Source organism: Schistocerca americana, chromosome 2, assembly GCF_021461395.2.
Source record: "Schistocerca americana isolate TAMUIC-IGC-003095 chromosome 2, iqSchAmer2.1, whole genome shotgun sequence".
NCBI lineage: Eukaryota > Metazoa > Arthropoda > Insecta > Orthoptera > Acrididae > Schistocerca > Schistocerca americana.
Window position 1 is genome coordinate 128146291 of NC_060120.1, and position 17463 is coordinate 128163753.

The following is a 17463-nucleotide window of genomic DNA, read 5'->3' on the forward strand; positions in this document are numbered from 1 at the left end:
TTTACCCAAGAGGACGCCATCATCATTTAATCATACAGTAAAGCTGCATGCCCTCGGGAAAAATGTAGATGTAGAAGATCGTAATACGGCCTCTTACAACTGACGAGCGTAATACAGCCTCCGACGGTTTAAATAATCCTCATACGAAAAAATGACATTAGGGAAAAATATTTGTTTTGATGTCCCCTACAACCTCCCAGAGTTTGTCGGTTTAAATACTTTTCACCCTGTATATTCTCGAAATTTCATTATCCTACATTAGTTATTTTTTGCTGTTGCGATTTTTTTCCGTCTCTGTATTATTCCGCAACGAGTACGTGGTGTGTGCGTCGAATCCTCGTCTCGGGCACTGCAGACGGGAGCCTCAGCAGAGCGGGCTCTGGCGGGAACACGCTGCGTGCGCTAACCTTTGTTTACAGGGAGCGCACACCGTTTGACCGCAACTTTTGTTACTCGGCTGCGGGCTCCTTATTAGACTTGATGATAAAGGCCGGCCCGGGCGCACAATGGAGCCAACTTAGCAACTTTATTAATAATCCGGCCAGCCCCGTAGATCCTTTATTCGACAGCAACAAAGACACGAGGAGGAGGGCGGCCGAGTGGTCGGTCGGTTGCATGCGGGGCGCCGCGCACCCCCGCCGAAACTTGATACGCCCAATCAAAAGTCATCGGCGGTAATTGGAATTCCGGCGCGACAAAGGCGGCGAGCGGCGCGCGTTTTGTTCCCGCCACAAAAGAAGGCGCAGGAGGCGGCGGCGACGGCGACGGCGTCCGCGCGCTAACAATGCAGACCGGCGTACGGCGTCCGGCGCCGGCCACTGCAGCGGCGTACACAGGAGCGCCGGGCGCCGCAGCGGCGCGTACCGTACGTCGCGTGACGCGCTGGCGGCAGTCGTGTCTTTTGCCGCGGATGTCCAGCTCCGTAGCTGACGAGGAGAGCGCGGCAAGTGCCACAGCCCGATTTCCCAGAGACTTCACTCAGTGGGATAGGGGCCAAAAAATGCAAAACCACGTCTCGACGTAGCCGTAAATATTCGACCTTTTCTAACAAAACGACGGTCTAAGTTTTCGAAGCAATTGATACGCGTTTTAGCGAGCAAACATTCCAACCGCAGTGATGGAACAGTGGCTAGCGTTGCGTTTTCGCAGTTTTTTTGTCCCGTGTTCGAAACCAGATAATTGTTTTTATTTTGTTTTCATTTCTCACCCATGTCTATAGAAGATTACTACATGGATCTTTTCCAGCGTATGTTGAAAAACCTTTGTCCTTATTCGTCTGCTAATCCCACGTCCGGCGAATTAATTAAAAAAAAAAAAAAAGGAAAAAATCAATAACTGAATGCGAGAATTATTTGAAATTCCAGAATGAAATTTTCACTCTGCAGCTGATGAGTGTGCGCTGATTTTGAAACTTCCTGGCAAATTAAAACTGTTTGGCGGACCGAGACTCGAACTCGGGATCTTTGCCTTTCGCGGGCAAGTGCTCTATCTCTTCGCAGGAGAACTTCTGTGAAGTTTGGAAGGTAGGAGACGAGGTACTGGTGGAAGTAAAATTGTGAGGACGGGTCATGAGTCGTGCTTGGGCAGCTCAGTTGGTACAGCACTTGCCCGCGAAAGGCAAAGGTCCCGAGTTCGAGTCTCGGTCCGTCATACAGTTTTTATTTGAAATTGTATTCGGTAAAGTTACTGTATTATGTATTGATTTGTAATCAGTTGCAAGCTCCAGTTGTCGACAAAGTGATCTGTTACACGTGGTTTACAGCAAAATTATTGCCAAAGTGGTAAATCTTCAGCAGTGTTAACGACGTTTCTTCCCCGAGTGAGATTCATTCGAAAAAAAGCTGTTGTGGCAAACCTGCTTTCGTCTGACGCTCGTGGCGTTCGGAAATTTTATGTTTCAAATGTTTCTACGATTGGTATCAACCAATGGAATGCACCAAATCTTCGTGAAGAATAAACATAACAATAAAATATAAGAATTAAGAATGCACATAAGAATGAAATATAATAATATAAGAATTTACGAAGATTGTAACCCGATAAAACACATATATTGTACGACACTTATTGTGAAACTCAGTTGTGATTTTACAATTAATATAAGGCCCTAGTATCACTTAACTTGATTGCATTGTTCAATTGTCGATGCAGTATGCCTATCTGCGTAAAATAGTTTTTTTCTCGCTGAAAGTCTCGTATGCAGAAAGAAAGGAAAGGCAGATTGTGCTTCCACGCTGGTCGCATCAGTAATTCAGAGGGTAAATTCGATAAGAGCCAAACATAATGCTCGATTCATTCATTCACAAGACATTCTTTTGTGTTGAGGTATTGGGGTTTTTACATAGCGGAGGTGACATTTGTGTGTGTTGAAAGCAGGATGGGTAACACGTGATGGACGGGATACCTCGTTAAGACAGCTAGGAAGACTGCATTCTATGTTATTCTGCGCTATTTTCGTGAACAGGGTCTGTTAAGGCAAGAATTTCCGTGTTTACGAGCTGAGACATCAAGAAAGCGAGCGTTAACTATTTCTGGGGCACTATACAATTTCCTAGAGGTCGACTCGGTTCTGATTTTACATAGCCATGTGACCTCATGGTGAACACACTGTTTGCAGCCATCTTGGAAAATGGTACTTGCGTCATCAGCAGATGTCATGGCATCCATCTTGGACTACATCACAGATGAGAGCACTCTCTGGCAATGGTACTGTGTACTAGGTCATTGGGGTCCAGACCCCATGGCAATCACACTGTTTCCCACCATCTTGGATAATGGTAGTTGGATCATCGGCTAACAGCATGACCGCCATCTTGGATTACGTCACAGATGAGAGTGCCCTCTGGTGCTGGTACTGTGTACTAGGTCCGTTGGAGTCTGGACCTCGTGGTGAACACACTGGATGGCTGTAGTGCATCAAATTGTTTAAATAAATAGTGCATTCAAAATAATGAATACTTATTTCCTGAACAGGTTGAGTCCTCTCCCCACCATATTCTAGGACTAGGTGGTGGTCGAGTGACTTAGGTTAGTGTAGGTAGCCCAAGTGCCCTTTCTTTCCCGCCATTTTCTTAGGTTAGAATATAGCCCTAGTGACCTTTCTTTACCGCCAAAATTCAGACTTTTCACCAATTCCTAGGATGAGGAGCGGTCAGATGACTTAAGTTAGTGGAGGTAGCCCAATTGACCTATCTTCCTGCCATTTTCTTAGGATAGCAGATGTATCCTGCATTGTCCTGAACGCCAAAACCAGCAATATTGAATGATGTCATGGTCGCCATCTTGGATGGCGTCATGCGCTGTTGCCAAGTCTACACGCCGCCATCTTGGATGACATCATCACTGCCATCTTGGATACATCTGGCAACAATGCAGAGTGTACCAGAAACAGCTTTGTCCCAATACTGTAGTGTTGTGGCACTTCTGCATGCTCGTGGGGGCCCTGTACGATATTAGGCAGGTGTACTAGTTTCTTTGGCTCTTCAGCGTAGGTTCAATAAGACATCTTGCTATAGATAGACGATAATTATAAAGTCTCTTTTTGGATGGTGCTCTTCCAGAAAAACGAACTCATGGGATTTGTGAACAAAGCAAGTGCTTCACATACGTCAGACACAAATGGCATATGTGGCTGTGTGATCTGTGACAAATTCAGGGGCTTGGTGTATGAAATGTTTCTATAGGTTCTATTCTTGGAATTGAAATTTGACATCATGAGTGGGGCTTGGACCCTGCACGCAAAAAGCGACTGCTTTTTCTCCACTGTGTAAATCTGTTGCAGACACCATGTTCTGTCTACGGGGGACGGCCGCCTGCTACCCTCTCCGTCGTGCCTCGCCGGCCACCTGCTTGCCGTCACCTGAGAGGCGCGCCAGCTCGCCGCTACGGCACGGTGCGACGCCCGGCGGCGGCGGCGTCGACGGTGGCAACTGCGACGCTGCGGAGCGAACCTTTCAGGGTGGCGTCCGCAAACTGCCAGCCTCACTCTCACACCAAATTCAATTTCGGCTACAATGCGAGCCTGGCGTAATGTAATATTACTACACGGATTCCTATTACGGGCCCGAAGAGTGCAATTTGATTTCCGGCCCTCAGAACGAAAGCGGACGGCCCGCCAGGGGGGAGGTGGAAGGGGAAAAGCATTGCGACAGGGCGGCGGCAGCTCCGCAGCGGTGTTCACTTGACACCGCGAGTGATGAAATGCCGGTCCGCGATATTAAAAAGCAAACACGCCGCGCGGTGGCGGGGCGGGGGCGGGGGCAAGCGCGGCTGTCACACCGGCCATTGTGCCGCCCACGCACAAGGAGGCGCGGCCCGGCCCGGCCGCCTTCCTGCACTTTCATCGCGACCGCGTCCTCGCGATACATTCAGCACGCTACGCAAACACGAAATGAAGGCAATAACGCCTTTTACGACTTGGAAATCCCGTGTCAATCTGACCGCAGGATGGGTGCTATCCGCCTCCGTAGCTGAGGTTGCTAAGGCACGCTTGGACTACAGCCCCTCGATCCGGGGTAACCATTTCAAATTCACGGCGTGGAATAAAACTAGTTGCCACGTTCGAGGCATGTTTAGTGTGACCATATGATCATAATAGGCTGTGTTTTTGTTTTTGTTTTTTGAGGGTTGGAAACAGTGAGTGATACGGGGGATCCCCTGACCACAGCGAGCATCGCAGGAGCACAGTAGTACTTAAACTCACGTTGCCAAGCGCGAGCCACGTCCAGTGAAGCTCTTCCTACTCACGGAAGAAATAGCACTTGCCCGCGAAAGGCAGAGGTCCCGAGCTCGAGTCTCGGTCCAGCACATAGTTTTAATCTGCCAGGAAGTTTCATATCAGCGCACGCTCCGCTGCAGAGTGAGAATCTCATTCTGGGAATAGCATCTGCCGAAATTTTTTCCGCGAATCAAAATGGTATACGGCGAAGGTGTTATGAACAGAATGAGTGTGTTTAAAAGGTGTAGCGAATTCAATGGAGACAGAACAAACGTTCAAGACGAACATGGGAGTGGAAGACCTTCCATTCTGACTGATGAGTTGATGCAAAAAATCGAGGAAGCTGTTCGTGAAGATGACCGATTGACAGTGGATGAAATTTCTGCGATATTTCCGCAACTCTCCGGAACTCTGTTATACGAGACACTCACAAACACTGAGGTACCGGAAACTTTGCGCCAGATGGGTCCCAAAACAACTGACAGAGCAGTAAGTGAAAAAAAGGATTAATAGCGCAGGCGCGTTCCTTTGAGCGACTTGAAGTGGAAGGTTTCAAGTACCTGGGCTCGACAGTTACACATCTAAATGGTTCCTCCTATGAAATTAAGCAGAAATTAATACTGGCCAACAGAGCCTATTTTGCCCTAACAAGATTTCTATCCTCAACGCTCCTGACTCGTGCCACGAAATTAACTATGTATAAATCACTTATACGACCAGTGCTTACATATGCCTCTGAAGCCTGGACATTGACAACTAAAGATATTGAAACAATGGATGCGTTTGAAAGAAAGGTACTTAGACGAATTATCGGCCCAATCTGTGAAAGAGGAAGATGGAGGAGGAGATACAACCATGAGTTGTATATCATATACAAAAACCAACCCATCAGAAGGATAGTGAAATCATCGAGACTGAGGTGGGAGGGTCATGTGGCTCGCAGATACAGAAGCACCAAAACGAATATTACAAGGAAAGCCAGTAGGACAGAGAGGACGTGGTCGACCAAGAGCCAGATGGGAAAATGGAGTAATCGAAGATCTTAGGAAGACGGGCTATAGAAACTGGAGAGTATTGGCAAAGGACCGAGAGAAATGGAAGGAAATTGTAGAAGAGGCGAAGGCTCATCATGAGCTGTAGAGCCAAGAAAGAAGAAGAAGAAGAAGAAGAAGTGGAAGGTAAAGATTTTCTGAGCTCTTTTGTGAAACATGGGTGGCTCATTACACGCCTGAGACAAGAAGACAGTCGTCACAATGGCGTCACACCAATTCCACATCTGCCATAAACTTCAAAACCACGATTTCAGGCGAATAAACCAATGTCTCAGTATTTTGGAATGGAAAAGGCATCATATTGGTCGAATTTCCGCCTTACTCGGAGACCATCAATGCACAACAGTATTGCGAGTCCCTAAGAAAAACTCTAAAGCAGCATTCGAAACAAAAGGAGGTGAATGCTGACGAGCTTGTTGCGCGATGACGCCCGTCCGCACACAGACTTAGCCAGCGAGGCGCTCTTGGACTCATTTGGTGGGGGATGATTTTAACCACTCCTCGTATTCTCCTGACTCGGAGCCCTCAGATTGTCATCTTTTCACCTCTCTGAAGGCACATATGAGTTGAATTAAATTTTCAACTGACGAGCAGATGCAGAAAGAGGTTCTGATGTGGGGAAGGAGATAGCGGGAGAGTTCTTCGATAAGGACATAAAAGAGCCTTGTGCCACGGCTCAATACATGCACTCAGCGGGACGGTGATTATGTGCAAAAACAATCAACAAGTGTATTAACAAAACCCTGAAATATTTTTTCGGATACACTTTTTCTAAAAATATAATGTAAGGATCACAGGCTTGGACGCAGCCGCCACGTACGGGTACCAGTGTGAACTGGCGTTATCGTGGAATGCCGACGAACTGTGGTGTCAATCAGGATACACCGGCCGCAGAGCGTCACACACACACACACACACACACACACACACACACACACACAGCAGTCGCGTCGCGTCGCTGGCTGCGTGCAGCTCAGAACAGTTTCCAACGCGCGTTGTTCCGACACGAAATTTACGTCTTTTTCGACTCACAGTGGAGTATTGACAAATCCGTATCTGTTCGTTATAGGACGTCAGACACAATCACGACGGGTCGGCGTAGTAAGCACGTTATTATAAATGTCTTCATAGAAATGTAGTGGTGATAGCTAATAACCCATAGTTCGCGTACTTCTGTGCCCCAAGGACCCGCAATATCCCTGGCAAATGCCACGGGAGACTCTCAGCCGAGGATACAAACCTCATAAACGCTTTGAAGAAGTGCTGTCAGCTTGGGGATCAACTATGGAAATCCTACAGTCCTGAGGAGGTTCAGCGGCATGTGAACTTCCGAGAATTTCCGAGTTCCTGGCATATCTCCATGGCGAATCAGCAGCAGCAGCAACGTGGACGTAGTCCGGCAACACGGGGTCATCCAACGCTGGAATTCAGGTTAGTTTATTCAAATTTGCTTCAAATGGTTCTGAGCACTATGGGACTTAAAATTTAAGGTCATCAGTCCCCTAGAACTTAGAACTACTAAAACCTAAATAACCTAAGGACATCACACACATCCATGCTCGAGGCAGGATTCGAACCTGCGACCGTAGCGGTCGCGCGGTTCCAGCCTGAAGCGCCTAGAACCTCTCGGCCACTTCGACCGGCATTCAAATTCGGCTACAATACGAAAGGCAGTAATGGATTCGTATAACATTTTCTGTAACAGAGTGATGTTGCTGGCGTGCGTAAACCAGTATGGCAAAATCTAATCCAGGTGACATGGCCGATCTCCAAGCCGCTAAAACGATTTGCGAAGAGAGATTGAACGGTTAAAAGTAGTCAGAAATGAGCGCAGCTCTCGCAGTGCTGGCCCGACAGACAATTTCTTATTATTGCCATCAGTAGCAGTGTTTAGCGGTAAACACGAGGAAGACGTAAACGTATTCTTCCGTAAACTCGAAGGAGCTGCCTCGTTGGGTTCGTGGACTAATTCAGATAAATTAGCAGTTTCTAAATAAAGAATTCAGGGAGCCGCATAAAATTTCATCAGCGCGGAGCCTGCTTGCGTGAAATCGGAAGATTACAATGAAATCAAAGCGATAGTTGTTCGGGAATTCAAAGACATAAATGCTATCAGATTCTACAGAGAGTAACTCCATAGTTTGAGGATGCGACGGGACGATCTATTGAGCAGTTGTAGACAGAATTTGAAACATTGCCGCTCAAACATACGCGCTGCTCGAAGACGAGAATGAGAATCGCATTGCCGCGCGGAGTGGGCGCGTGGTTTGAGGCGTCATGTCACGGACTGCGCGGCCCCTCCCGCCGGAGGTTCGAGTCCTCCCTCGGACATGGGTGTGTGTGTTGTTCTTAGCATAGGTTAGTTTAAGTACTGTGTAAGTCTAGGGACCGATGAACTAAGCAGTTTGGTCCCTTAGGAATTTACATAAATGTGTAAAAAGAATCGCATTCAGCTGCTAGAAGCCGATCAGAGAACTTTAGACACATTCATTCACGGGTTGTATGGCGGGGAAGTAAACAAAGCAGTCAGACTGGCTCTATGTAAGACCTTTCAGGAAGCAGAAGAAGCAGCTGTTTGCTTCGATGAAGCATTAAGACGGCTGAATTATATACGAAAAGAAGAGCGTCGCGTATCCAGCACAAATGCAGAATGTTACAGGTGTAGTTAGCCTGGTCATAAACGTAAAGACTGTGAGAAGAAACGACTTTGCTGCAACTGTGGGATACTGAGCCACATATCGAAAGATTGCCGCAATAAGAGAAAGAGTAATGAGAGCAACAGACAACCTGGCAGATCGCTAAACGAGTACGTGGACGTACGGGCCACCATATCGTCCGTCCCGTGCCCGAGACAGTGGTTCCTGTTAGTTCCACCGAAAATCAAACTGACAATGTTTTTGTGATAGGTGCTGTATATCGTGGATGACAGATCAAGCTACTTTTTGACACAGGAGCGCAGACCTCACTGTGGGGCGGCGGGTGGAATAATTGAGTTAAATGTTTTGTATTTATTTATTTAATGCTGTTGTTTGCTGTTCTCATCACTGGCTCTCTAACTACAATATTGGCAACTAGAAAGTGATTAGCAAAACGTGAAGTCTGTAATTAGAATTCCTAGTGCCCACTTCATCTGAGAAATGCATTTATAGCTATAGCTTATAGCTCTGAGGAATTAGGAGATTGTCTGGGATTCATAATTAAAAACCATTCTCTCTAAAATGTTCACTATATTCTGAAAGTCACAGACCAAAAAAAGAATCCACACAATCCAACTACCAGAGCAGTTCAGAGTCTAATGCGCAGATGCAACTACAACTGTTCAAATTAAATGTTTAAGTGAATGCTCGCCATAATTTGATGATAATGTTCATCAAACGCCACGCTAAATAATGGTAGAATGTCTGTCCCGCGAAGGCACGTGAAAATACGACATACGCAAACTGAAGATAGATCATTAAAGTCATCCCAGAATTAACACTTCACTCGAAAACGATTTCATGGTTACGCGTATCCCGAGTAACTTATTACGGCATCCGAGGCTGTTTATAGCAATGATACCGACGCGACGCGACTCCTGGCACAGGTGGTGCGCTAATCAGCGTCTGGAGAGAGCTGGGGCCTTTCTTCTCGCGCAGCGTTCTTATATATAAAGCCACGGTGCGGACGGCTAAGGGAACGCCTGATCAAATCCGCTCTCCCGACTAGCCGCTGGGCTAGTAATGCACCACTTTAAGTTATCGAATAAATCATTGCTTCCTTTGCTGATGGCCGATGAAGCTCTCAGTTTAAATGTGCAATCAGCACACAGGTAAGTAATCATAATAAAAGTCTGACGTGGCTAAGTCAAATATTTTGGGCGAGAGAATTAATTTAATTACACTATTTTTACGCAGTAGACGAGCTCTGAACTTGCCCTTTGGAGATACAGTATCGCTATAGTTTTATAGTTATTCAGTTGAAACTTCTCACATCTTTATAATTATAACGGATCTCCCTTCTACTTAAATTTAAACATCCTAGCCTTATTTATTCGCCTACTTAACCTATCTTGCTTCCTTAATTTTTAAGACAAAAACCAGAAAATCATGAATTTCAACTAAAATTTTAATTTGTGAGATCCAGAATACTGTTTCTACTAAATTATTACGCAACAGGAATCTAAATATAAATTTTTAAGTTTCTAGCTCTTTTCTGTTGCGCCAATGATTTTTACAGAAAAACATCCAAATTTCGAAAATGGTTAAAGTTATTGAACTGATATTCAACACATATTGATTTAGTACTACTCCTGACATGCTAGAAACGTTTCAGGTTATTTACTTAATTTTTAAAGTATTGCGCAACATTTAAGACGTCAGACCTAGTTACAGCGGACTAGAATGGCACACAATGGAAAGACTGATGTGAATTTTATAAGGCGTGAGTATGCTGCTTCCCTACATCACTAAAGTGATGTTACCTTGGCAAAAGGGATAAGTTGAGACCGGCACAGGTAAATATGCGCTGGATAAACGGCGGGAATCGACCGACGCATCAGTTCAAACCCTCCGAGTCGATGTACAGACTGACCAGCCTCAGCAAATTCCCCATGGAGCAGGAAAAACAATCTTCGTCGAAGTCAAGTCACCCCAATCCAAAGAAGGAACTTTGTTATTGACCGAGCGGTCGGATAAATGTGAGTTATTAGACGAAATGCATTGTTATGTTGCCAGGAGCGTTGGCGTAACTACAGTGGTGAGGCAGATTGTAGCTAGAGACCCAATAACAATAACGACCACGAGCAACGAAGACGTTGTATTGCCACGAGGAACGAAAGTTGCGGAAGTGTCGAGCATAAGTAAAAGTGATGTCATACAGATTCCAATTGAAGTTTCAAATGTTGCATTATGAAGACAAATTTTTCTAGTGGTACCGAAAAATTGCAGTCAGGAGTTGAAATTAATAATGAAATAGCCGGCCGCAGTGGCCGAGCGGTTCTAGGCGCTTCAGTCCGGAACCGCGCGACTGCTACGGTCGCAGGTTCGAATCCTGCCTCGGGCATGGATGTGTGTGATGTCCTTAGGTTAGTTAGGTTCAAGTAGTTCTAAGTTCTAGGGGACTGATGACATCAGCTGTTAAGTCCTATAGTGCTCAAAGCCATTTGAACCATTTTTAATAATGAAATAAAGAGCAAAATTTGGCAGGAGATAGAACATTTGACAGTTGAAGAGCAGAATATTCTAGCGCCTGTTTTACTGGAGTATGCAGATCATCTGGTTCAGCATCAAATACGCACTGGAAATACAGCATCGAGTACTCAGAGACCTCACAGAATACCATTGAGTCAGAGAGAGCTGGTAGAAGAAATGGTTAAAGAACAACTGGAAGCCAGAATTATAGAACCAAGAGATCCTGCAGATCCACCATGATGTTCACCGGTTGTCATTGTTAAGAAGAAATGTGTTTCCGAAGAACCACAGTTCCGTTTTTCCGTGGATTATCGCCCTCTGAATGCAGTAACCACACCAGAGATTTGCCACGTACCAAACCTGGTAGAAACCCTAGATTATTTGGGCAGATGTCAATTTTTTTCGGTTTGTAATCTAACAAGCGGATATCATCAGCTGACGGTGCATCCAGATGATAGAGCAAAAACTTCGTTTGTTACAATTGCAGGATTATATGAATACTTGCGTATGCCATTTGGACTTCGAAATGCGCCAGCCACTTTTCAACGCCCGATGGATTCCGTTTTACGAGGGCTCATACCAACACAAGCTCTTGTGTATCTCGACGAGGTAATAATTTTCGATGAAAACATGAAGCAGCATACTGAGAAACTTCAAGCACTTTTAGAGCGTATAAGAAGAGCAAATCTGTCCTTCTCAATAAATAAATGTCACTCTGCACAAAATCAAGTGATTTACCTTGGACACGTTATAACTAGTTAAGGCATCTGTCCTGATACAAAATTAGTTGAAGCTGTCAAGAATTTAACGGAATTACAATCATTCTTAGGATTAACAAATTTCTTTAGGCGGTCCATAGCCGGTTATCCAAATATAGCATGTCTAATGACACATCTACTGGAAAAAGGAACTCCATCCAATTGGTCAACAGAATGCACGAAGGCAATAGAAGAACTTAAAACTGCCCTAACAACAGCTCCAGTGTTAGTCTATCCAAATTTCAGCAAGCCCTTCATTCTTTCAACAGATGCTTCAGATTTTGCTGTCGGTGCTATTTTGTCTCAAGAAATTGATGGCCTTGAAAACCCAATACATTTGCGCCCAGAAAGTTACACAAAGCAGAATGTAATTATACTACAACAGAAAAAGAGCTTTGTGCTTCGGGTTTTGGTATAACATGTAGCAGGTGTTTTTTTTTCTTTTCTTTTTTTTGAAAGGGAGAGAATTCACAGTGATTACAGGCCATGCGCACTTAAATGGCTATTGAGCTTAAAGGACCCAAGATTTAGACTAACAAGGTGGGCTTTGAGACTGAGTGAGTTTCAGTTTAAAGTTATTCATCAACCTGGCAAACTACACGTAAATGCTGACCCGACGAGCAGAAAGGTTCGTGTTTGTGTTACAATAAGTCGCCAGGAAGTGTTAAGTTCAGCTCATGAGGAGGATCCACAATGAAGAACATGGAAAAATGATCAACGTTTTGTCAAAATACGTGGATTTCTGTACAAGATCTCTTGTGAAGAAAATCGCCGAGTTATTTCAGAAAGTATGAGAGAGCAAATCGTCAAAGAACAACATGATTCTTTATTATCTGGACACTGAAATAAGAAAGCAACAAACGTTAAAATAGCTGAGGTATATTGGTGGCCAGGACGTCAAGCTGACGTTTTTCAGTTTGTTTTACAATGTGATTCCTTCAACAGACGGACTGATTCTGGAAAAACTAAGGCACCGTTACAAGAACTGCCAGAGACAAGTGAACCATTCGAAAGAGCTGCACTTGATGTCCTTGGACCTTTGCCTAAGACTAAAGAAGGGAATAAATGCCTAAAGACCACGTTAGATCATTTCTCCAGATATCTTATGATACCAATACCTGACCAGAGTGCCGAGACTACGGCTAAGATTTTTGTAAAAGAGTGGATTCTAAAGATTGGATCACCGTTAAGCATAATCAGTGACTAACGTTCAAATTTCATGAGTGAATTGCTTAAACAGACTTGTAAGCTAACGCAAATAAAGTAACTACGAACTACATCAGCACACCCAGAAGGAAATGGACGCGTTGAGCGAGTTCACTGAACAGTCATTAAGATGGTTAGCCACTACATAAATACGAGTAGGAAACATGACAATTGAGATGTGTCTTCCGCACGTCGTGAGCGCTTACAATGCAATAATGCACCCGTCAACTGGCCTGTCCATATGAAATTGTTTATGGAAGAAGGTTGCATTCACCCTTGGACTTTGCACAATTGATCGCTGGAATCAGCAATGAACACATAAAGTCTTTTCTGCAGCAAGCGAACCAACACGATCGCCAAGCACTTGCACCACAGTACCGAGTAGGAGATCTTGTGTACCTGAGCAAGTAGTGTTAAAGAAGAGTCAGGTCAAAAAGTTTAAGAAGTTTTGGAAAGGACCACATCCGAAATTGGAGGTGTTGTCGCTAGTCACTCGTAAGCTCCACCTGCCTTTTCTTTCGACTGTCGTTCATGTCAATCGTGTAATTCCATTTCTGGGTAGGCTTTCTGTAGCATCGCGAAACGACAACAAGGACCGGCCTCGGGGACGACCTGCTGATCCTAAATCCAGGACACGAGCAGCGCGAAGTCCCAGTCCAGACTTCGAGGCCGAGGCGTCGCTATACACCGAGTGATCCAGTCCCAGACATACTTACAATCTTCGTAGACGCGTGTAGTGTGATTGAGTGCAAAACGTGTGTTTATTTATCAGCCATGTGCATATATGAATGTGTTGTGCAAATATAGATGGCAGTTGTTACTTAAAGTGCGCAAGTGTACTAAATCTTATTCCACATGTTACCACAAGAGACATATTTGTCTCATAGTCATTGTTTAACTCCACTGTTTAGAAATAATTAACCATGTTTACTGTCATTCTAATTGAAGACTACACGGAAAGAAGGAGTTAAGTCCAAATCTCCCGAAAATGAGTTAGTGGTATCATTATGAAGTTCATCAGATGTACTTTTAAGTGGGTGAACTTAAACGTATGTGATTGGTACAGTCATGGAGTTGTAGCCGAATTAAAATATGGCATACCCGGAGAAAATGGGTCAAGTCCGTCCAATACACGGACAGTAAGAGTGAAATCCAGCAGGTGATGATTTCTGAGCTGTATTGATTTTTTGTCTGCTTTTTATGGGAGTGTCACTGTTGACATTGTTAAATGCAATGTCACTGTTGCTCTTTCTTATGTATTGTCGAAGCTAACACGGAGCAGATTTGACATTAACTACTTTGCTTTGTGCTATGGTGGAACTGAATGTAGTGCCATGATTTGTGCTGACACAGAGCAGCCTTGATAATCGCTTCAGAGCTTTGTGGTGCGATAGATAGAACTCAATTTCGTGTAAAATCCAACTGAGGTAGGTGTTTCAACTGGTAATGTAATATCCAGAGTCAAGTTGCAGTGGTAAGTCTAGAAAAGACAGATATATGGTAGACATTTGAAGTATCTAATAAGCTAAGAACAATGTCACATGAAATAGGAGAGCGTTGTAACTGCAACAAGAATTGTACTGATTTGCTAACTGATGCAGGGAAGTCTACTTTAATATCTGATTTCAGTTTGCTGAACGACTGGAATGAACAAAGCTGTCACCTGACAGGACGAATCTCTGTCGACAATGTACAACGCCGAAGGCCTCACAGAGATGAGACAGTAGCTACTTTGCTTGATTATACATTTCCTTATACCGTAAGGTTAGAATAATGAGAGACAATACAGTGACAGAACTGTCTGTTTGTCAAAAGGTCTTTATACCACTGCATGATATTTCAAAGAAAAGATTAGAAACTATCACGAATTCCATAAAAAATAAGGCATGGCGGCAGTCGATAAACAAGGGAAACACGTAAAACAAAGTTCATAAACTTTGAACAGAAACAGAGCAAAACATCTGCGCTCACACCAAGTCAATTAAAGGACGGTCTAGTCATTACAGTATTAAAAAAAACACAGAAACTGTGTTTGCCTGAAGAATTCACAATCAAGATGATGTTCAAGATGTTTCAAGAGACACATTCTACTTATTCTGTACCATATGAAACTCAGCGTAAAATATTTAATACAAAATCAAAGTGATACATGCAGTATTTGTGATAAGTTTTCTGTAACTTTCAAAGCTCTAGAGGCACAACTCACACAGGCAGCAGATGAAAAGGAAATATTAGGCGTTCAAAGTAATACTAAAAGAGAGAAGACTGAATATGAACTGCACCGCCGCAAAACTGACGCATTCTATCAGCGTAAAAGACAATCTCGACAGAGAAGTAGAAAGTTTACAAACACAGAATCGACATGTATGGATTTCCAACGAAATCTTCCATGTCCAAACATCAGCACCAACATTGTTTATTGTAAATGACCGCTTTTTCTATATCTATTTAACATACAGACAGTAATGCAGTGTTTTACGTTTTTCCTGAAACTATAGGGAAGAAAGGTTCAAATGAAGTAGTTTCTTTCCTGCGTCATTCTGGATTCTGAGGTTAAAAATTTGGAAATCTTCTGTGACTCATGTGGTGGTCAAAACAAAAACTACACCCTTTTCAGGTTCATCCATTACCTTGTCCATCATGCAAAGCGACTTGAATCAATTCAAGTGCTTTCCGAGATAAAAGGACATTCATACCTGGAAAGTGACAAAGACATGAGCCTCATCAGATGTAAAACAAAAGCTGAGCTCCCAAAGGACTGGACAGACGTAACTAAGGATGCGTGTGCGAAACCCACTCCTTTTCAGGTTGTTAAAGTTGATGGCTCAGTGATACGTGACTGTACTGATTTCTTGCAACCAAGATACCGACCAAAATATCCATTCCCATCGCGAATTATTAAGGAGATGAAGATAGAACGTTACCATTCACCATCCAAGGCATATCATACGAGGTGCATTCAAGTTCTAAGGCCTCCGATTTTTTTTCTAATTAACTACTTACCCGAAATCGATGAAACTGGCGTTACTTCTCGACGTAATCGCCCTGCATACGTACACATTTTTCACAACGCTGACGCCATGATTCCATGGCAGCGGCGAAGGCTTCTTTAGGAGTCTGTTTTGACCACTGGAAAATCGCTGAGGCAATAGCAGCACGGCTGGTGAATGTGCGGCCACGGAGAGTGTCTTTCATTGTTGGAAAAAGCCAAAAGTCACTAGGAGCCAGGTCAGGTGAGTAGGGAGCACGAGGAATCACTTCAAAGTTGTTATCACGAAGAAACTGTTGCGTAACGTTAGCTCGATATGCGGGTGCGTTGTCTTGGTGAAACAGCAAACGCGCAGCCCTTCCCGGACGTTTTTGTTGCAGTGCAGGAAGGAATTTGTTCTTCAAAACATTTTCGTAGGATGCACCTGTTACCGTAGTGCCCTTTGGAACGCAATGGGTAAGGATTACGCCCTCGCTGTCCCAGAACATGGACACCATCATTTTTTCAGCACTGGCAGTTACCTGAAATTTTTTTGGTGGTGGTGAATCTGTGTGCTTCCATTGAGCTGACTGGCTTTTTTTTCTGGATTGAAAAATGGCATCCACGTCTCATCCATTGTCACAACCGACGAAAAGAAAGTCCCATTCATGCTGTCGTTGGGCGCCAACATTGCTTGGCAACATGCCACACGGGCAGCCATGTGGTCGTCCGTCAGCGTTAGTGGCACCCACCTGGATGACACTTTTCGCATCTTCAGGTCGACATGTAGTATTGTGTGCACAGAACCCACAGAAATGCCAACTCTGGAGGTGATCTGTTCAACAGTCATTCGGCGATCCCCCAAAACAATTCTCTCCACTTTCTCGATCATGTCGTCAGACCGGCTTGTGCGAGCCCGAGGTTGTTTCGGTTTGTTGTCACACGATGTTCTGCCTTCATTAAACTGTCGCACCCACGAACGCACTTTCGACACATCCATAACTCCATCACCACATGTCTCCTTCAACTGTCGATGAATTTCAATTGGTTTCACACAACGCAAATTCAGAAAAACGAATGATTGCACGCTGTTCAAGTAAGGAAAACGTTGCCATTTTAAGTATTTAAAACAGTTCTCATTCTCGCCGCTGGCGGTAAAATTCCATCTGCCGTACGGTGCTGCCGTCTCTGGGACCTCTGGGACGTATTGACAATGAACGCGGCCTCATTTTAAAACAATGCATATGTTTCTATCTCTTTCCAATCTGGAGAAAAAAAAATCGGAGGCCTTAGAAGTTGAATGCACCTCGTACATTGTGACACTTACAATGGGTCTTGGATCACCTCAAGTATTACTGCTCCTGCTAAGCGAATGGAAGAGGAACCAGAACTTGTAGAACGACAGTTTTTGTTCCTTTCACCCTGTTACGAAGGTAGGCTGGTAAAGACTTTAGTCACAGTAATTAAATGAAACGAGATCATATCAGTGTGTGAAATAGCAGGTCCTGCTTTATTATAATAAACGTATTGAGATACCATGCTAATAAGAGGTCGCATGTCAAACGTTTCAGGACTGGTACTTATCACCAAGGAA